General features: G+C 48.6%; 1 protein-coding gene across 7 annotated transcripts in view; it reads right to left on the reverse strand.

Moving 5' to 3' along the window:
* DAB2IP (DAB2 interacting protein) overlaps positions 1-21,844 on the reverse strand; it is a 188,795-nt gene that overhangs the window by 47,361 nt on the left and 119,590 nt on the right. The window contains exon 1 of one of the 7 annotated variants that reach the window (XM_077143169.1): positions 9,368-10,839. The exons of the other annotated variants lie outside the window; for them this stretch is intronic. The gene's annotated coding sequence lies outside the window, so the exon portion shown is untranslated. Of the gene's footprint in view, positions 1-9,367; positions 10,840-21,844 lie in introns of those variants that run through there. 7 annotated transcript variants of the gene reach the window in all.

A 21,844-nucleotide genomic window follows, 5' to 3' on the forward strand; every position in this document is an offset into this window, starting at 1 on the left:
TTTTTTTTTTTTTTTTACCCCTTATCCCCCCATTATTTATTTTAAAAAAATTTTTTTTAAATATAACAACATACAAACATGAACATTTTTACCATATGATCATTCCATTCTTGGGATATAATAAATTACTCACAACATCATCACACAGTTATACATTCATCACCATGATCATTTCGTAGAACATTTGCATCAATTCAGAAAAAGAAATAAAAAAAAAGAAAAACTCATACATACCATACCCCTTACCCCTCCCTCTCACTGACTGCTAGTATTTCCATTTACCCAATACATTTTAGCCGTTGTTTCCCCTATTTTTCTCTAGACCCCTTACCACTTCTTTTCATTGATCACTAGCATTTCAGTCTACTCAATTTATTTTCACATTTGTTCCCATTATTTATTTATTTTTAATCCATTTGTTTTACTCATCTGTCCATACCATAGATAAAAGGAGTACCAGTCACAAGGTTTTCACAATCACACAGTCACATTGCAAAAGCTGTATTACTATACAATCATCTTCAAGAAACATGGCTTCTGGAACACAGCTCTACATTTTCAGGCAGTTTCCTCCAGCCTTTCCAATATACCTTAACCAAAAAGGTGATATCTATATAATGCGTAAAAATAACCTCCAGGATAACCTCTCGACTCTGAAATCTCTCAGCCACTGACAATTTTGTCTCAATTCTCTCTTCCCCCTTTTGGTCAAGAAGGTTTTCTCAATCCTTTGATGCTGCTGCATAACTTTTTGATGCAACATGATTATAGAATCCAATCCCTCTATGTAAACACAGATAAAGAAAGACCAGGGGGGAGGCTGAGAGCCACTGCCTAGGGTCTCACCCAGCTCCAAACCTCCTATATCCCGACATCAAAAGCCCCAGTTAAGTCACTGCAGTTCCAGCCTGCTCCTGTCCCTCAACCACAACTCCTGCACTCCTAGGAAGTGCCAACTTTTCTATACACATAGGTACCTACTATGTATAGGCAGGAAGACTGGAGCTACAGCAACTGTGAGGCTGGCGGAGGGGTTTTACTGAAGTCCAGCAGCAACTCCCAAACTGGTAGATCCTGACTTGTCCCATCCCCTACTGAACCCTGGGCTCCCAGCTTAGCTCTATTCTGGGCACAGGTGATACTGACCACAGATGATCCAATCATACCTCATTTTGCCCACATCTATACCTGACCACATCCCTCAATTCACCAGGCTCCCCAACACCTACAGTGGTTCCTTCCTCCTGAGGCTGGGTTCCCCTCCCAGCTTTCATCTGGATTTATCCAATGTCTTAAAAATTAGAAACAGGGGAGAAGTAAGTCCTGTGGTAACTTAGGCTAGGGCCAAAGAGCAGCCAAGGCAACAGGGAAGGAGGTAGAAGCAAGCATCTTCTGAACAATTCCTCCAAGACCCTCTTTCAGGCTATGAACCAGGCCTTCTTCCACTTGATCTTATGGCAAACTGGCAAGGCAGGTGCTAACACCTCTTCATTTGAAGAAATCAAGTTCAGAGAAGCTGTCACTTGCACATGTTGACCCACCTACATCTACAAATAGATGTGCCATACCCCAGACAATAGATAGTGTATCTATTACTTGTCCCCCTCCCCAATTCTAATATCCCTTCCTCCTACGAGCCGTCCCAGGTGTCCCCTACCCCCAGCAGGAAGCTATCCCCAGTGGGTTAATCAACCCAGCTCTGTTATCTTGTTATACCAAAACAGAGACCTGAGGTAGGGCCTCTTACTCTCTGTGACAGCCTGACACAGGAGAGATCACAAGAAATGAGCCAGCATCTGGGGGTCAGATGTCCACCCTAAATCAGGTTCCCACATTCACTAGTTATCTGACCTTGAATAAGTCACTTCTCCTTACCCTTTTAGTTCCAGCTCAGAGGTCTGCATAACCTTTTGTAAGCTCCTTACAGAGGCATCTTAAAAAATGTTTCAGTACACAGTGAGTGTTCTTGGGCATAAGTAAGAGGGATTTCCAGTCACTCCCAGTTCCAGCATCTCCAGTGACCCTACCTACCCCCCAGAACAATCAGAATGTCTCAGGCCACCCACATCCTCTGGGCCCCACTCACCAGCCTCACACTCTTCACCTTTACACCATCTCAAACAGCCAAGGACCTCCTTCTGTTCCACTCTTCTCCATGCAGGCCCTGTCCTTTCTCACGGCCACATCCTTCTTTCCACTGATCTCTACTCTTGCCCCTATTTCCAATTTTCATTCATCTTTCAAGGCTCAGCTCAACTGCTCCCTCTTCAGAGAAGCCTTCCCAAGTGTCCCCAGGCACAAAATCATGCACATTCACTCCCTCTCTCTACCCTGACTCCTCTTCTCCTAGGTACTACTGCCTGCTCTGGAGGCCCTCTTTGGGGTCTATTCAAGTCTGGATACTCAGGACCTGGGAACTCAAATCAGTGTGCTGATGAAATAGATACCCTGTAGGTCAGTCTTTTCCCTAGAACTCAGAGTCCAAGTGTCTTAGCTTCTTTCACATTTAAAGATGCCTATGATGGTTAGGTTCGCTGTTAACTTGACCAGGTGATGTACCCAGGCAAGCACTGGCCTGACCACTGCTGCAAGGATATTTTGTGGTTGGTTGATAAACTGGAAGGCCGGTGTATTAAATCATCAGTTGACTGTAGTTGTCTCTCTTTACATTTGCCATCAACTAAGGGCACAAAGGAGATAATCCAATCAGTTGAAGGCTTAAGGAAGGAAGAGAGACTTTTTTACTGCTTCTTCAGCCAGTGAGCCTCTCCTGTGGAGTTCGCTGAGGTCCTTCATCGAAGCTGCCAACTTCACAGCCTGCCCTACGGATTTGGGACTCTTCCATTCCCAGGGTTGTGTGAGACACCTTTATAAATCTCATATTTACAGATATCCTGTTAGTTCTGTTTCTTTGGAGAACCCTGACTAGTTCAGTGCCCCTTACTAATTGGGCTCGGCTTTTTCAGGAACTTTGGTACCAGACCCCCTCCAGGAGCGTCCCACTTCCTGGGGTGAGAAGAATGCCAGCTCCAACACTGTCAAGAAACACTTCAGGCATGTACTGTGTACGTTCCCCCTTGGGGAGGCATTCTCACATTTCAGGAGGGGGGAATCTTTCTTTTGACAATAGTCCTCTTCTTTTGAAAGGCTGGGCAGAGAATGGAGGCCCTTTCTGATCTGACCAGAGCTGCCTGAGCAGAAGGAAGATGAGTCTGTGGGGACAGCAGCAGGTACAATCACCCCTAAAGAGGAGAGCTAGCCCTGAGTCTCGTAGTTCACAACTCCTGAATTTCTGGGCTTCTGCATAGACCACTGAATCACCTACATCTGAGCTGAAGATAAGAAACAAACTTAGCATGAGACTGAGGGCCAACCCTGGGAAGCAGTTTCAAAGTACCCCAGCTGTCAATTTATGTAAGCACTCCATGCTTGTGTGGCTTCATCATCACCAACAAACAACAAATCTGTCCTGGCACCTGCTATGTGCCAGGCCCAGTGCTAGGTATTTTACAAACATTACCTTGTTCAATTCTCCAAAGAGTTGTAAACAGTGTGTATCCACAAACACATTTTACTAACAATGAAACTGAAACAGAAAGAGGTTGGAAAAGCTAGCTAGGTCACACAGCTAGTTACTGGTGGGAGGTGGGAATCCAGACCCCTCAACAATCTAGCCCCAACTGCTTTTCTGGTCTAAGCTGCCAGCACTCACCATTCCACAGCCTCTGGCTCTCTGTTGCTGTCCAATGAGCTCCCTACCCACCTTGTTCTGAGGTGGGTGGGAGGACTCTGAGAGTGGTTAATGTACATTGTTAGCCCCCAGCATCCCTACCCCCTTCCCCCTCTCACCTACTCAATACCCACACACTACTCAGAACCTCCTCCTCCCTCCCATCAGGTCATCCAGATGCCTGGCCCCTCTGACTCCCCGCTTATGGTCAGCCAGCTTGGTTGTATCACCCCCATCGGCCAGTCCCCCAACTAGTGCCTTGTGGTGATAACAACAGCTGGCAGACAATCCTGGAGGCTTTACGCCCACAACGATGTTGATACCTGCTCACTAAAAAAATGTATTGTTTCCAAAAAGCATTTAGGAGGAGAAATCCTTCCCCCACCCCCCTACCCCATGTGATGCCTCTTCTGAAAAATATAGAGTAGATTTACTCTAACAAATGATGAGACACAGTCAGCTTATCGCTTTTTTGGTTGTCACAGGGCCAAGTGCTGGGCAACACCCAGCCTATATGCCAGGGATTGGATGTTATCAAGAGCCAAGAGAGAGGATGGTTACAGTTTATGAACTTAAAATGCAGCAAACTCAGCCCCAGGTCTCCCCCATGCCTAAGCCCCAAACCCCAGAGACTCCAGTTCCAACAATGCGGTCCCTGCCAGAGTCTACGCTCTGTTGCTGACTAGGTCACCCATCTAGCCCCCAGTTCTATGCCACCCCACCTGCCTCACAGCCATTTCCACACTATGAGCCTAGTGTTCACTCTACACCAGGCCCAATGCCCAAGTTCACACACACACTTTCCCGAATTGCACTGCATTCCTGGGAGGGCAAGAAATTCAAATCTCCCTGAACTGTCTCCTGCCACCCCCACCCCCCAACATACACTCCCTTGGGCCATCAACAGTATTGTGGGGGTGCTTAGAGAGGATTCCTACTCTACCCCACCACCAACGGAGCAACCATTCCAAGAAGGCTCAGTCCTTACAGCAAAGATGGAGAAAATGAGGGGAGGCCCACAGGCCATCGCCCCATCCCCACTCTTCCACGTGGCCAGATAAGAGGCCTCACTGACAGCAATTCTGTCACAAGCCTGCCAACCGTTCTCCAGCACTCCCCAAAACCCACATCGTGGCTAGGCCCTGCTTCAGGGGAGCAGAGAGGAAGCCATTATCTGATTTCCTCCAAAAGTTTTTCAAGAGCCTTCTCCATGTGGGCATCTTGTCAGGTGCCGTCATGCTGATTACAGTTCGCATCCTTCCCGTGATGTCTGTCAGAGGGAGGGATCGTTGCTCCCACTTTACAGCTGGGAAAACAGTCCTGTGGAGGTTAAACAACTGGTCCAAGGCCACAAAACCAGCAAGGAGGTAGTGCCACAGGACACAAACAGGAAGACCAGACACAAGGTCTTGCCTTCCAGAAGCCAGCAGTCTAGCAGAAGGAGGACCCATGCAGGCCACAGTGCCAAACCAAGGTACACCTAACAGGTGTGAGCCCAGAGGAAGGTGGGGAAGAATCCAGCAGAGCTGGCCAACAGCTGACCTAACAATGACTGCACGAGCAACATTTCCCATTTGGGAGCAGGGACGTGGGAGAGGTTTTGTGGAGAGCAAGGCATTCCAGCACATCCTCCTCCTGAGATCTGTGTCTCCCAACAACAGCTCTGGGACTAGCACAGTGGTATAAAGTAATGAGTGTGGGCAGAGGGACCCTGGACAGGCACTGCCACACAGTATCTCACTAACCCTCATGATGGCCTAGCCCCATGAGGTACATCAGGTGATCAACCCCACTTACGGGGAAGGAAACAGGCATGCAACACAGCTGACTACTTTGCTCCAAGTCACAAAGCTAGTAAGGTCCCAGCTGTGTTTAACTCCAAGGCCTGCCTCGCCAGTAAGCAGTTTATTTCACTGAGCCTTGGTTTTCTTATCTACCATTAGAAATGCCTCCACTGCAGACTGAGGTTGGACAGTAAATGTCCAGTAACTAAAGACCACTTCCAGGAGCTGGTGACCACAATGGTTCTGGAGCTTGAACCTGGCCTTGTGTCCTGGCCTGGGACCTTCCCTCTGCAGCCTGTTGGACTGTCAGCTTTCACTCCACCATTCTTTTCTGCCTGGGCTGGGCTTGCCGAGAAATGGCCCCCAATATGGAGTTATAATTGGTGAGCCTGGTGGCACAGAGCCCAGCAACAGAACCAGTGGGTGATGGTATTGCAAGGGAAACAGCTGAGCACAGCAAATATAGCCGTTGACCCAATTCAGTTCCGATCTGTCTTCGAGAAAATAATTGAGTTTAAATGAATAGGTTTCCCATGTCCCCTCTTGCCTCGGGAAGGGTGGAAACAGAGAGTGGGGAGACAGGAACAGCTCCCGGGGCTCACTACTGGTTATTTTTGAGTCATTAGGCCCGTGAAAGGTTTCTTTCTTTCCCTCAGTGGGGTCAAACCCAGCTGAGAGGCAGAGTGGTGGAGTGAGACAGCACAGGATGGTGATGAGAATGGAGGTTTAGGTTCTGACTGCACCAAAAGCTCTGTGCAGTGTTTCAGTCACTCCCCTCTGAGCCCCAGCCTCCTTATCTATGGAATGGGAACACGGACATCCCACCACCCCCACCTCCTTGGTTGCTGGGAGTTGCTCATGCAGTCTAAGCAAACTCGAAGGCCTTCATGGGAGGAAAGGAGTTTGGTAAGAATATAGGCCCTTTCCAGATCTGTTTTGTTTTTTTTTCTTTTTCCCCAAGAGAAGCCAGAAATTCAGATTTTCAGATGAATATAAATCAGTGGTGTTTAAGCATTGGTCATCAAGTAAAGAAAAAAAGACTTTCCACCCTGTCAGACCCAATGAAACCTATCAATTGGTTCCATCTGGCCACCAGCTACCAGCGTGCAACCTCTGATTTAATGACAACATATATGCAGCAATTTATGATGTGCTAGTGTCCTCCCAGATGTTTATGGGCTTATAATTTTCTTTAGCAGTCAGACCAAACCTAGCTGTGCTTGAGTAGGAGAGGTAAGGGGCAGTTGTCCCTTCCCCCCACCCCCAGCCTGGACTCCTTCCCCTCAGGGGAGGACACCCTGGGGCTGCTCCCGCCCATCCTACCGTGAGAAGGGTGGTGGATATGTTGGATCCAGTTCTTTTCCTGCCCTGCTCCCAAATCCCTACTAGGATCTCAGTTTTTCTATGGCTTTTAAAATGGAGGTTTCTGAAAGAACTGACTGAGAAAGAGAAAGTTCAAAATAAAAAGTGAGAGCATGTACCAAGACTCCCCTCAGAAGTAATGTCACAGAGCAGAAAGTGCATATGAGCTAGTAGTGCGTTAAGTTTATATCCCCAATCTGCCAGCTCTTGGCTGAGTGAGCTCAGGTAAGTTACCTAACCTCTCTGAATTGTACTGGTCTTCTCCTCTCTACATGGGAGATAAGATCTTTGGAAATCTGTTGTGACAATTCAGTGAGATGATGACTGGCACACAGCAAAGGATCAAAACAAAATGACAGGCAGCATTATTATTGTTATCTTTAGTGAAAAGCATTCCAGAGAATTCTGACTGGGTGATTAAAATAATGCAGCACAACCAGGCAAACCTGTTGTTAACAGATGAGGCCACCTATAATTAGCACAATCGTTATGTATGCAAATGGTGCTGCTTAGATGCTGGAGAAGTATGTTCTTTGAAGTGTGTTTCAGTAACCCCTCTCCCCTAGTCACCCACCCTCCGCAAGTCTTGTTTACATTATTAATTTCAATAGCAAACATTTTCTTCACATAGCAAGACAGAATTTCAAATTAGTAAATTTTCAAATCAAAGAGGTTTTAAATCATGTGAGCCCCTAACCACCCTAGGGGTTTAGAGATCCACCCCACCTGGGTTGTTTGAGGAACACACTCAAGGGCTTCTTGGCCAGCTTAAGGCCTGCAATATACTGCCTCTTCAGCCTCTTTCCCCACTAGGTCTAGCAGGAGACCTCCACTAACGGGCTCCTCTCTGATAACCTGGAGCTCTCCATTTGGAGGGAGGGTGGGGTTTTAGAGGTATGTTCTTGACATGGAGCAGGCAGTGGATTGGGGAGAAGAGGACCTAGGAGTTCCCTATCAACTAGGGTTGGCTGGCATATTGTAATGTCCATTTTACATTTGAGAAAAAAGTCTTAGATTTCAGAAAGAAATGTGAACAAAGTACACAACCAGCAAGCTGAGGGAGAACCTCCAGCCCTGCCGTGAAATAAACAGCAGGAGCCTCTCTACCTGGTGATCCACACAGAATAAGTAAATAATCCAAAACTGAGCACAGAGCCTTAGAACTGTGAGGTTTCATCAGAGACTGACCAGGGTTTTGGTTGAAGGAACTGAAGTTGAGAGAGGTCACGTAATTTGCCCAGGTGCCACACAAAGAAAGGAGGAGAACAGGGCCCTAAAACCCAGGGCCTCTCACTCTAGGACTGCCACTCTGCATTTCAATCTTTAAAAACAGGAAACAATTGACCAGCCTTTCTCCCACCTTGATAACTGAGTATTTTAATCATCCAGATATTTCCTGAGTCCAACACAGCTCCAAGCAGACAAACGATGCTCAGGAACTGTTTGGTGAACTGAACTCTTATCTTACCAAAAAAAGATAATGCTTGAACTGCTGGGGAGTGAAGACACGCAAAGGAGTATGGGTGCTGGCTTAGGGAGAGCAAACCACCCTGTGTGGCAGGATGTGGTGGAGGTGGGGATACATGGCCATCCCCAGCTTTTGAAAGGCCCCTTTCAAAGAAGGCACTTCCCTGTTGGATGATGGCTGGATACCTGCTCAAGAGGCAGGTAGCTGATTCTCAGTTTTAGAGGAAATGAGAATACAAAAGCGTTAACAGATCTGTTAACCACTCACATACACACACCTCTTCATGGACCCTCCTCATTCTTTTTCTCACCCCTTCCTTGCTCTCACAAATTGAGGCTCAGGGAGATGAGTGACTCACCTGAGGTCACAGAGTGGGAAGACCAGGACCTAGGCTTCTCTGTTCCTCCAATAGCCTCCTCCATCTGAACCCTGCCCCCTCCCCTTCCTCACAGCACACAGCCTTGGCACTGATGGTGAACATGATTACCCTCACAACTACTACCACTGCCGCTGCCACCACTCACTGCTAATGCATACCAGGCACGTTCTGTGTGAAACACTAGGCTAAGCCCTCTTTTTTAAAACAGATAATCCTGAAAATATCCTGGGAAGTAGGTACAATCATTGCTCCATTTTACAGGGAGGGAAACTGAAGCTCGGACAGGGTAAGTAACCTGCTCAAGGCCACAGAGCTGGGAAGAAGTCGTGGGGTTTTGCCCACCAGCAGCAACTCACAAGCATGAGCTCTATTTGGAGTGCTCAAGGCACATCTGCCAGAGCATAGTGCATTCCTCCTCTGCCTTCTATCCTGCCAGGGACCATTCAACTACCCCCCATCCCCATTGCCTCCAGGTTAGGCTACAAATAAACAGGGAGTAGGAGATCGGGGATGTGCTTTCTGGAACTAAGGCTCTAGGGCCTTCCAGAGCTGCCCAAACCCAGCCAAAATATTTTTCAGAAACTACCCTAAATTCCTACTCCACACACCCCTCATCCCAGTCCACCAACATTCCAGGGACTTACGGTCAGGTCTACCTTCCAAAGGCTCCATTTCCATGTCACCCTTAGATCTGGCTCATTGGCCCTGGAAAGACCCGGGGAATGGAGCTTCTGGCAGTCTGTTAGCTCAGCAGGCCTTGGCACCAGTTTCTGAGGAGAGGTACTGGGAGTACAGGGTAGACAGGGGAGGGGGAACAAGGGAAGAAGGTTATGCCCTTGAGGGTGAAGAGGAAAACAGTACTGAGCCCTCCATTGCCAGATTCCTGCCCCTCCTCCAGATACCCTTCCATGTAGCCAGAGAGCAGCTTCAAAAATCACTGGACAGACCAAGATCCATCCCCATGAAATCCTTACAGCTATCTTCAGGATCAAGTCCAAACCCTGCAGGCCTTTCCACTATCTTTCCACTCTATCCCCTGTCTTCTCGGTCCCAACACACTGCCACATGCAGGCAGCTACATGCAGGCAGCCAAACGCAACCGCCTGGCCTCTCCTCAGGGAAACCTTCCACAAGCTCTCACATCATCTGACCACTGACACGACGGAGGCTTCCCTGAGCCAGGAGGGGGTGGGGGAGAGTCCACACTCCTTTCTCTGTCCACTGACAGCCCTGCTGTTGACCCATCTGTCTCCTCCAGCCCATATGCGCCCTTGGGGGCAGGGACTGGGTGTGACTGCCTTCTGTCCCATACACAGCCCAGTGTGCACAGAGGGGACACCCAGGAAATGCCGGGTGGCTAGGCAGCCAATGACTGGGCTTTCCAGGGCCAATGAGCCAGATCTAAGGGTGACATGGAAATGGAGCCTTTGGGAGGTAGACCTGACCATAAGTCCCAAACCCAGGTCATGTGAGGACCCACCAAATGGCTCCTGCAATGTGGCTCATTAGGGAAATATGGACAGTGCCAGGTCCAGTCTTTTCATGGATGCTAGACAATGGCTGTGTCGAGAACCACAGGAGATGAAGTCATCGCTCCCAGAAATAGCCTGATTAAGAAGACATGACGACAACGCAAACAGCAAGGCTGGACACACATACACACACACACACTCACTCACCATGTGTTTCTCCGCCTTGGGAAGCCAGGCCAGGCTTGAGCTCTTCTGGGAAACAGAAATCGTGCCAGGAACCCGAGCCAACAAAAAGAATCTTGACTCAGCAACACACTTGGTCTTTGGGGGGCAGCTGGTGCCCAGAGGCTCTCCCTAAGGACAGCACTTCCTGTCCTGACCTCATGGAAGTACTCAATCTACCCCCGACCCTCTCAGACCCCCAAATTTTCTTTTCTCGCATCCTCCTTGGCCCTCATCTCTTCCCAGGAAAAAACCCTGCCTACCCTTTTAAGACTTCTCAAACTCCTATCCTTTCCCCAAAGCCAGGCCCCATCCTAGATTCTGGGCAGGTAGGAGCTTCTACTAGCTAAGCCAGAAATCTGGACTCACAGAGCTCAAATTCTGGTTCTGTCCTCTTGTAGCTATGTGTCCTTGGGTTAGTCTATCCAGAAACCAAGTCTCTGGCTTGGTTTTCATCATGCGTAAAATGCAGATAGCTAAGTGCCTACTTGACAGGGTAAAATTAAATGAAATACATTCATTCGTTCACTCACCAGCCATGTGTCAGGCCCTAGGTGCCTAGGGGACACATCAGAGAACAAGACAAACATTTTCTATTCTGTAGGCTCACAGTCTTGTGTGGAAGGAGTACACAGATAAATGTATAATAATATCAGGTGAACTCAAGTGCTAGGAAGAAACAGAGTAGGGTCCAGGGCTAGAGGGTGGGAAGGAGGCTTGTCTGACAAGGTGATTTGAAGGTCTTTCTGAGGCCAAGCTGTTTGAAACTTGAGTGAAATAGGGGACCAAGTCACACAAACACCTGGGCAGAGTGTTCCAGGAAGAGAGAACAACGGAGGCAAAGATCCTGAGCTGGAGCTCTATGAGGGGCAGAGGGACAAGGGCAGGTGGAGGAAGTAAAATCAGAGACGTAGGGGGGCCATCCACATAGTCTGTGGGAAGGTGTCCAAGTAGAATCAGAATGGGAAAGAAGCCATTGGGGGCTTTGGACAGGGAAAGGAGATAACTCTTATTTTTATGTTTTAAAGGTTGCTGCAGCTGCTGGTAGAGAAACAAAGCTACAAGTGGGGGAACCAGGCTAGTGGTTGGCTGCAGGGGTCTGCACGGGAGGTGACAGTGGCAGGGATTCTGCAGTGGTGGTGGAGGTGCATGAAGCATTCACATGACATGATCCCCCTGCCATGCTCGTTACCACGAACATCCTTGCCACACTGGCCCATCACCTGGCTCTCATCTCCACTGGTCTGAAAGCCACAGGGAGGGCCTCAGAAGAGTTCTGTGACATGCGCAGTGTCCCTTACCATGTTTTACAGACAATGAAGCAGCTTGCTCATGGTGTCCCAAGCAGTTATGGGCAGAGCCAAGGAGACAGTAGTCAGTGCTCTGGACAGCCTGGGCCCCCGGCCTCAGCAGAGAGATCTTCGCACATGCCCTCCTCAAACCCAGCAAGGACCCCATCTTCAACCAGCTCTCTCTTACTCCACGTGAGCCTCCATGGTGGAAACATTATACTCCAAATAAATAACAGCCCCAAGTGTTTGCATCCCACAGATTTCAGAATTCTTTCCTACCCAGTTTCTTGCTTGTTGAGAGGGAGGGACTGCTAGTCCATCAGAAAAAACAGGGCTGAGAAAGCTGCTTAATCTTACAAGAGCTCCTCCAAGAGTTTCCCTGAGCCCAGGCAAACACTCCTCCCAAGGCCTGGCTACCCTCAGCCCCAAAAGACTCCTTTAGGGCCAGATTTCAAAGCCTTTGCTGCTCCCTACTGAGCTCCCATAGCAGCCCACACCTGAAAGAGTTCTCTGAGGGCCTAGACTAGAGACGTTCTCACCAGGGCAGACAGGCTCGCAGCTGATTCAGATCCCTGGCCCTATCCCCAGGGCCAGGCCCAGGTGTGCAGAAACAGAAAGGGTCCCCCAAGGGGCCTTGGGGGATCATGCTGCACTAGAAACCCCAAGACAGCCAGCCTGCCTACCTCTTTCCCTTTCCGCTTATCTTCTGAGCCAGCCCATTGCCTATGATTTTGTCTGAAGCCCCCAGTAAAAGACCATTCCCTTTTCCCTCCCAAACCAAGGGACTAACTGCTCCAACAGCTGTGGCACTAAAGGGAACGTGTGCCAAGAGAGGGGGTCGGCCCAGCCAGGCTGTTCTCCCTTTCCCATCTAAGGACTCTAGAAATCTGAGCCAGAACAGCTGGCCTTCCTCCCTTCCACAGGCTACAGAGGTAAGATTAAGCTGATACTGATTCAAGTATATAGACATAGCTAATAATTTTGTGGAAAAGGTGTGCTTCCAACCAACCATTAGAAGTGGTTTTGGTAAGGTGGGAAGGTTCTGTGGTGGCAGTAGTGTGGAAGGAGGAGTTCCACTTTTTACTTTACCTTCCCCTGCATGGCTGGAATTTGATACTCCATACGTGTATATATATATATATATATATATATATATATTTTTTTTTTCTGCATGGGCAGGCACTGGGAATTGAACCCAGGTCTCCGGCATGGCAGGCAAGAACTCTGTCTGCTGAGCCACCGTGGCCTGCCCCATACATGCATTTTTAATTACCTTTATATTAAAAAGAAAGCTTGGAAGTAAAGAAAAATAAAGTGAATGAGAGGACAGCAGTGAGGAATTTAGCCAAAAATTGGAGGTTGTCCTTCCTTCCCTCCCAGGACCCCATGAGCTCCTGAAGGCTAAGAGCCTGCCTTACATTTTGTTTATTCTCCAGGCCTCACTCAGGCCCATCACCCTGTACACTGGGTGAGAATAGAGCAAGAGTATAGAGGAGGCAGGGCTGGGACCCAGACACAGGCACTGGGGACCCAGAGTTATTGAGCCTCTTTCCTGACTATCCACCCATCCCCTTGGCTGCCTCGCTCTCCTTTGCACAGACAATGGGGCTGGAGCACCAGCAGCCGTCTGTGTATCTGTCTACTCCACCAGTCTGCAGGCACCCTTGCGCTTCAGGCACCTTTGTGGCTCTGGCCCAAATGTCCTACACATAACAGGTGCTCAATGAAATTTCCTTGGTGAATCACCAGGACAATCTGAAGGATCATTTAAACCAGGTAGTCATTTAGAAAGAAACTCAAACATAGATTATGGAGTGAGCGGCAGATGAGGTGGAGAAAGAGAAAGGGTGAAAAGTTACAGCTGCAGGCCTGAACACAAAGACATGCAGACAACAACCTTTGGCCAGAGCAATTCCAAACTTCTGAAAAACAAAGAACCATTGGGGGGATTAGGGGGCACCCACCCAAGGAGATGTCAACAGGGTGGGCCTTTCTAGGGTTTAGAAGGTCCCGCGGACATGAAGGCACTGCCGCCACAGGACGTGAAGGAGCTGTACACCAGTAGAAGAGCAAATGCCAGCCGTAAGGGGCAGTCACGCATGCAATGGGCACACTGTCAATGGACGCCACACCACTACCGCTGCAGCTCTGCACTTCTACCTTTGCTGAAGATGACAACACTTGTGTTCCTGGAGGTTTCCCTCCGGGAGGTTTTCCTCTCTGAGCTCCGCCTGGCCAAAGCCTTCTGTTCACTCCAACAATGCAGGGGTGGTGGATGCAGCTGCAGACTCTCATGATGGCTCAGCTCAAACCCGGCCCAAGGCAGCATTCACACCACCTAGGACAAGCCCCTAGGCAAGGCAAGCATGGCTTCCAAAACTGGGTGTGGCCCCACCTGTTTCCCCACTTACTTCCCTTTGCCACATGCCCTGACTGTCTCAAAGTACTCATACACATTCCCACTGTCTCAGCTTTTTCTCTGGTGGCTAAGGCCTTAATACTCCCCTCTACCGATCAGGGTTGTATTCAACCTTTAGGATAAAGGTCTCTAATGAAAGAGTGTGGGCTGTATTTGGTCAACATTCATGTTTTGTTTAGCCTAGGCAGCATTTGACATTTTTAAGTTTTGAATCAATTGCCAGCATTTAAAGATGTGAAATTTTAAAATGTCACAAAACAACTCTCTATTTCCGACTTTTCTTGTAAATCCAAAGGTCTGCCCAGAGCCAAGTCCCTGTGCCCTTGCAGGGTAGGCCCTCTTTGCTATCTCATGTATGGAGCAGCCCCAGCAGGGCCCATCCTCCCATCACATTCATTGCTTGGCTTATTGTTTGTGGAAACACAAACTTGTGGGCTTCCCCAAGCCCAAGATTTCCTGAACGCTCTACTGCTTCCCTGCAAGACCCCAAGCTCCTGAAGGCAGGGACACTCCTGGGCTCCCCTCCTCCCACAGCTGGGCCCACTTGCAGCTGGACACCAGAACCAGCCTTTGGAACTGTGTGCAGATTTTGCACATCAACAACTGATCTTTGCTTCAAAAGTTTTAGCTTCTAGAGCCTAACCAAAGTTAAGAGCAGTGATCTGTGCCTCACCCCATCTTCTACAAAAGGTGACAGGATTCCTGGCCAGCCCATGGACAGTGATCCCCAGGACTTCAGTTAAACTGAAAGGGAAAAATTTGGCATCAAGAACTTACAAAGCCATGGCTTTCTCGCTGTCCGATGACCACCTGTAGGAGACCTGGCCCACTTTGAATCAGGTAACCAACCAACTCTTGCCTTTTTCCTTCGAGCATATGCAACCCCACAGGGTTTTCAAGGTCAGAGTTGCCTTGGCAGGAAGGGTGCTTTCTGTTCTCAAGCCTGTGACTTACCCCAAACACAGACAATTGTCCCTGACAACCAGCTCTTCCACAGTGGCAGAGGAAGCCCCTGCTGCTGTTGGGGTGGAGCAAAGAGAATAAGCAGGTGCTAACTGTGTCCCCAGGAGCCCTGCTTCCTGGGATCTCGATTCTCTATGGGCCTAGGAGCACCATCTTTTGGTCACGGTACCAGCGCTCAATAACTGCTGGTTGAAGAGAAACTGTTGACAACCCCAGAGTGTGCTCAGAGTCCAGAGAGAAGGACCAGCTGGGAGGATGGGCTCAGCCCCAGTGTCCTGCTGGCTGCTGATGTGACCTCAGGCTATGTGCCTCCTCTGAGTTTCAGTTTCCTCACTTGGAAAATAGGGAAATAAATATACTGATCAGAGACATTCAACCTCCTAATGGGTCCGGGAGGAGCTTTGAGAATCATAAAATGCCATGCCAAAGTTAATTATTCCTGCACCTGGCACAGCACCCAACACGCAGTAGGTACTCAATGTATATTGGGTGCCTGCCCTGTGCCAGCCTGTGTGCTAGGGGCCAGGACCCATGGAGGTCTGCTCTCCAGCAGAACACACAATGTCATACCACGAAAATGGCCAGAAAGTGAAAAGATCAAAACAGTGCTGTGGGACCCAGGAGGTCCTTTGCTTCCCAAGATGTGTGTATGGAGTAGGCAGCAGAGGCCAGAGTCAGGGCTGCCCAGGTGTAGGTTGCCTGCACTCTAATCCTTTCCCAACAGACTTGGTTTAAACAGAATTGTGAGGGCTAGTGAATGAACCAGTTCACCAAAGGTGTCCACTGAGTCACATCTGGGCCGGTGTACCTGCACGTGTGTGGGCACACATTTGATCCAACATCTAAGCAGGGACTAAATTACATAGCACTGGCCATGGGAGACCCTGTGCTATACCTTTTACATACTTCTCTCAGTGCCCCCCACACCTGGCTGGGGAGTATTTAAAATAATAGACTCCTGAGCCCCATACCCAGAAAGGCGGTACCTCCCTGGCCCCAGCAAGCAGCCATTGTCAGCATAGACTTGCATCATGCTGCCTTGTATTCACCTTCTGGCTCTGTCACTTACTTGGCCAAGTCACCCAACTTCTCTCTACCTGTTTTCTCCATCTCTAAAACAAGCACACCTCTGCCATCTCTCTCAGTGTTAAAAGAGACAAAACACCTGGCACAGAAGTGCTCATCCTTGGGCACATCCTCCTCTGACAAAACCCAACGACACACAGCAACCTGGGCCTTGACTGCCTGGGCTCATCCCCTAGCCAGCTCACCTCCTCCATTTTCACCTCTCCTTACTTCTGCTCTTCTAAACTACTTCCCATTCTCCCAATGTTCCAAATCCTTCCCTGCCTCTCACAGTAGTTGTACTTTCCAAAAAGACAGAAAGATCTTGATCTTTTGAGCTGGCAGCACGAGCTCATGCAGTTCCCCTCTACTGAAATGCCCTTCTCCCCCCTTTACCATCTAATGAACTACTCCTATTTTGAACCTCAACTCCTACTGTTCTTTTATGAAGCCCCCCTATTCCTTCAGAGCACACCCAACTCCTGCCCACCCGCCCAACCCTCGAGCAGAGAAGTGCATAAAGGAGGAGGCCAGGTTCTCAAGTTCCTCATGTGTCCTTGGGCACATCCTTTCCTTACTCTAGGCCTCAGCTGCCCTACTTATAAAAGGAGTTCTACGACTTTTCCTCCTTCAAAAAACACATGCTCTTCAGAAGAGACCATACCCAGGCTTACCCCAAGGTTCTCGAAGGCTCAGAAGGAGCTGGATGCTGCTTTGTTCTCTGGGGGAGGGCAGAACAAGTACAGTTCAAGACCCCCCAGCCAAAGCCCTCAAGAAGCCCCATTGGCTACACGGGGTGAAAACCCAACTGAAGATCCTGAAGCCTGTCTGGGACTGGGGATGGAAGGATCGGCACAGGTTTCAAGCATAAGGAACTAGGACTGGAGAAATAGGTAGGATCAAAGTAGAAAATAAAGGAGAAGAGTCATTCTAGGTAAAGAGAACAACACGAGACAATGAAATTATAACAAGGAATTATAACAGTTACATCTCAAGTGCTTACTGTCAGCCAGGAGCTCTACTAGCACTTAGAACAACCATATGAAATGGGAATTACCATTATTTCTGTTTTACAGATTTCGGTAAGTCCCCCCAAACCACAGGGCTGATGACCCGTGAAACTAGGTGGGAACCCAGGTATTCCACCTGCAGTGTCAAGGTAACAAAGGAGCTGGGGGCATGGAGACTTGGCGACTCAGGGGAGAGAGGCAGTAAGGAAGAGAGCCTGGAGACTCCCCAGAGACTTGTTAAGACCTCGAAGTCAGGCTTCATTGTCCCTGCATACTAACCTTAACTGGTACCCAATCCAGATCCAGTGTATGTTGAGGGTCCCTTGACAGAGTGACTCCACACACACAGGAGTATGCAAGATAATACACAGGTTAACAATAACACACAAAGTCCAAAGACCCCAGCCCGTGCCCTTCCTTTACACCCACAGCCTGAAGGATGCCGGGGCTGCTGCTAACGAGTGAGCAAGAATGCAGCCAGTCAGGAGCCACGGCTGTCAGCAGCCACACCGACAGGCTGGTGCAGAGCTGTTGCCAGGGCGAACCGGAGATTCTGCCTTCACAAGCAGAGTGATTTAGAACGGGCTGCTCTCTCCTGATCGCCAAGCTACCCACAGAGCACCTGGCTCTTCCAAAACCCTCAACACAAAATGTCAAGGGCCCTGTAGGGGGAACTCTGGCATGAAAAGCCATCACATAGGACACACAGAACATGCTAGAAACAAGCCCCCTGTCACACACAACCCAAACAGGGATCCTGGCTGGGAGTTTGAAGCTTCTGGAGCAGGAGTTCCAACAGCATAGACTCATCTTGTATGATGTCCACACCTCTGCTAAGGAGTCCCTTCACAGAGTGATCTGGACCTGGAGAGACCCTTGGGCCTGGAGAGAGGGGAGGGAGGGAAAAGAGAAGGGTGACTGGGGGGTGTGCACTCTGACTGGGGGTGGGAGAGGGTATAAGGAAGGCAGGATGAGCCCCCAGAAAGCAGGGCATGAACTGACTCTCACCTGACCTCTTTCTTCAGTGGCCAGCACCTAGCTGCTGCTAGCAGGGCCAGCCACCGCCACCAGAAGAACTGAAGGCAGGGAAAAGTCACCACCTGGGAGAGGCAGGTGAAGTTCAGTTCAGAGTGCCCAGGGTACTGCTAAGTATTACGTTATCCATACTGAAACACATTAAGGCAAATTACAAACTGTGTGATAACTATATGTGTGTGACTTAAGTGAATCTACCCAAGGGCAGATTTGTAGGACTCCCTTAATCAGGAATCCACATGCCTAGGGTAGCTATAGAAAGTCCATTAAATTGTTTTCTGTAAATCTACACGAAAAAGAATGTAGTGTTACTATTTAGCACTTAGAAATACGCTTCCACTCGCCCAAAAAGTGGGTTCTAGATATGTGACCATTGATAAAAAGACCATATAGGCATCACCACCCTGGCTGAACCTGCCCTAAAATTCAGGCAAGATTGGCAGGCCAACCTTTGGAAGCTGCTCTCAGAGTCCAGGGCTCTGTTTGACCCTGAGCTCCAGCACTTAATGGAAGACCTGAAGGATCAAGCCAATGAGAAAGTTGGCAGTTACTGCAAGGCGCTTCTCTGAGCATAGGAGGGCAAAGCAGGGGCTTGCCCTGGGTTTACAGGAGGTCATGGGATTGTTGCTATGACTGCTTGCTAAAATACATGTGTGCACAGGGCAGACTCTATATGAGACTACTGCTTGGGATGTGGCCTTGCATGGCTCCCAGATTTCTCATAGTAACACCTTTTCGGAGTTTCGGAAGCAAACCAAAGTCATTTGCCAACTATTTTCTCCCATTAATCTCACAGTGCATTTGCTATTTTCCCTCCATTAATGACTCATTTAGCAGCAACAGAGCAATTAGGCAGACCACAGAATATTGATTTTCTAAGTGGGAGAAATGTTGGCACAAACATCATTTCATGCCCATCTTGGGCAGTCTCCTGCTACATGATGGGGTGGACCCTAGGAGGGCTGGACCAGATTTGCTGGCAGGATTCTGGGGTCTCAGACAGAAGCTTGAAAGTACAGTGTGTGTGAATGTGACAGTGTGTGTTTGTACACATGTGATGACAATGTCATAAAATTATCAAGTGATAACATGATCTGATTTAAACCTCACAACCCTAGTGATAGGCACCGATACCCTGCACATTTAAAAGATGAAGAGACAGAGGTTCAAAGATTGCTTCTCCCAGATCACACAGGCGGTTAGGAAGCCATGTCTAGACCTCAGTCACAGAGTCAGCAGAGCAGAATTTCATTTAAAAGGATGCTCTCTGTGTGGGTGCTCTTTTTGGGAGCAAGGTGAATGTGCCACTTGGGGGGCAATGCGGTCCCTTCCATGGTATGACCCAGGGAGATTCTTGAGACATAAAACAGTTGACCCAAGTCCTGAAGTTACCTCTTGTCTCAGGGCAGTCTCCAAGCTTAGCTGTGGTAAACAGATTAGTACCAAGTTGCCTGTGCCTTGGTCAGTGGCTCTCCAAAGTCAGAAGGAAAAGGGTGAGAGGGTCAGCAATGGTTTGATAAGTAGGACATCTGGCAATTTTATGCCTATATTTGGGTATGGCTCCAAAGCTGGGCCCCATAGCTGGAAGACTATTAAACAGGGTTTTAGCTTCCCCCCACCCTTGTACTCCCACTTAGTCCCAGCAAACTAGGAAGGGGTCTGTAAGAGCAACAAGGCCCCAAGGCTCCAAGAACCAACCCCATCCAATATAATGACATTAATCCAGAAGTCAAATGGTTTCTTGGTGACCAAGGGAAAAGATGCCAAGTGGATACAGAGTTTCTGTTTAGAGTGATGGAAAAGTTCTGGTAACGGATGGTGGTGATGGTAGCACAACATTGTGAACGTAATTAACACTACTGAATTGTACACTTGAAGGTGGTTAAAATAGGAAATATTATGTTATATATATGTTACCACAATAATTTTTTTTTAAGAAGGGGTTGAAAGCCCAGCTGGCAGATGTGGGTTTAAATACAGACTCTATCACTATGTGCCTTTGCGATAATTACCCTCTCTGAGCCTAAGTTTCCTTATCTGTAAAATGGAATAATTTCTGCTCTGCCACCTCCCTAGCTAATATGACGACTAAACAGTAAATGAATGTTGGCTATGGAAGTTCACAAAAGGGAAAGTTTCCAAGGGTTGGCACTGTTCAGCAACGGCATGGTCTGCCCCAGTTGGTAAGGAGGTCCACATCATTGAAGACGTCCAAACACATCCTGGCTAGTCAGTGCGGATGGGAAGCAGAGCATCTTGTATTTTCTCTTGTAGACAGATGCACATGAGCATGTTAAAGGCTCCAAGGAGTCACACATTGAAGAAACTTGCCTATACTGGCTCACTGGATACTTCCCTGTATTGCACTATGGAATCCTCTTCTCCCAAACCTACTACATCCACAAAACAAACTGGGTTTAGGAAGCAACTCCTATCTGCCCTTTGGGGAATGACTTGGGGGAGGTGCAGAAGAAGGCAAGACCTAGCCCAACAGTCTCTCCTTAACATCAACTAAATAACGGGTAGGGCCACTCCTCAATCTTTCTTTCTAGCATGACTAGGAAGAAAGACCAAATGCTCTGAGGGCAAATTTACTTCAATCAAGCACCCAAAGAAGAGACTTAGAAATCTCAAATAGGAGTCACTCCCAGGCTATCCCTGACCTTAACAGGACTAGAAACCCAAAGGGACTGAAGAATAAGAAGGAAGGGGCCAAAGCAGAAATACCTTGCTCTCTCTTGCTCTTACCTGAAAACTTACCCTTGTTGCTCTTACCCTTTGGCTATACACTGCCCCTTTCAGGCTATGAGAAAAGGGGTTAAGTCCCTACAACAGTTCATTATACTTCAGAGAAGAGTTTATGGGGCCACAGAAACCAAGGAGAATATAGAATCCAAAATCATCTGTATGCTGGAGACCCCATTTATGTGCATGCACTACCTCCCCCACCTATTATGCTACAGGAGCCATGTGAACACACCAGCCCTCCTTCCTCTACCCAGTGTCCTCTTTATCTCTGGGGGGCTCCATGCCAGGAAAGGCCGAGAAGTCCGGGAACTAGCAGCTCGCTGAAAGAGCTCCGGCAAACCCATCCATGGCAAACCCATCCATAATGGTGCAGACTTTGCTCCCAGCAAGGACAGAGCTTTATTAATTATTCAGGGGATGGTGCAATTATGCAAATCAGTGGGCAGCTTCTGCCCGACTCCTGCCTTCTGCAGAAGGAGTCCAGTGGGGGATGGGGAGACCCAGAGCCTAAGCTGCCAGGTACAAGAGGGGAGATACTCAGCCTGCAAAAGCTCAACAGAATATAATAATAATATATATTATTTTAATAATATAATAATCCACATACATCTGGACCCAGGCTAGCCCCCCTTAAGACCAGAACCCCACTGAGGATCCCACCAGAGCCAGGCCCCATGTCCCACATGGGAAAGCTGGTAGCCACTTTGAGGAATGAGTCTGAGGACCCGGGAGGTCTTTGTTCAAAAAATCACACCCCACCAACTGTCGCTGGGCTGGCAATGCCATCACAGAAGGTTCAATCCTGTATGTCCTAAAGGCATGGAGTACTGCCAAAGTCCCTCTTAAAAAAATAAGTTTCCAAGGAGAGGTAACACCTCAAACTAGTGGTTTGCCA

Source organism: Tamandua tetradactyla, chromosome 2 (genome assembly GCF_023851605.1).
Source record: "Tamandua tetradactyla isolate mTamTet1 chromosome 2, mTamTet1.pri, whole genome shotgun sequence".
Classification (NCBI taxonomy): Eukaryota; Metazoa; Chordata; class Mammalia; order Pilosa; family Myrmecophagidae; genus Tamandua; species Tamandua tetradactyla.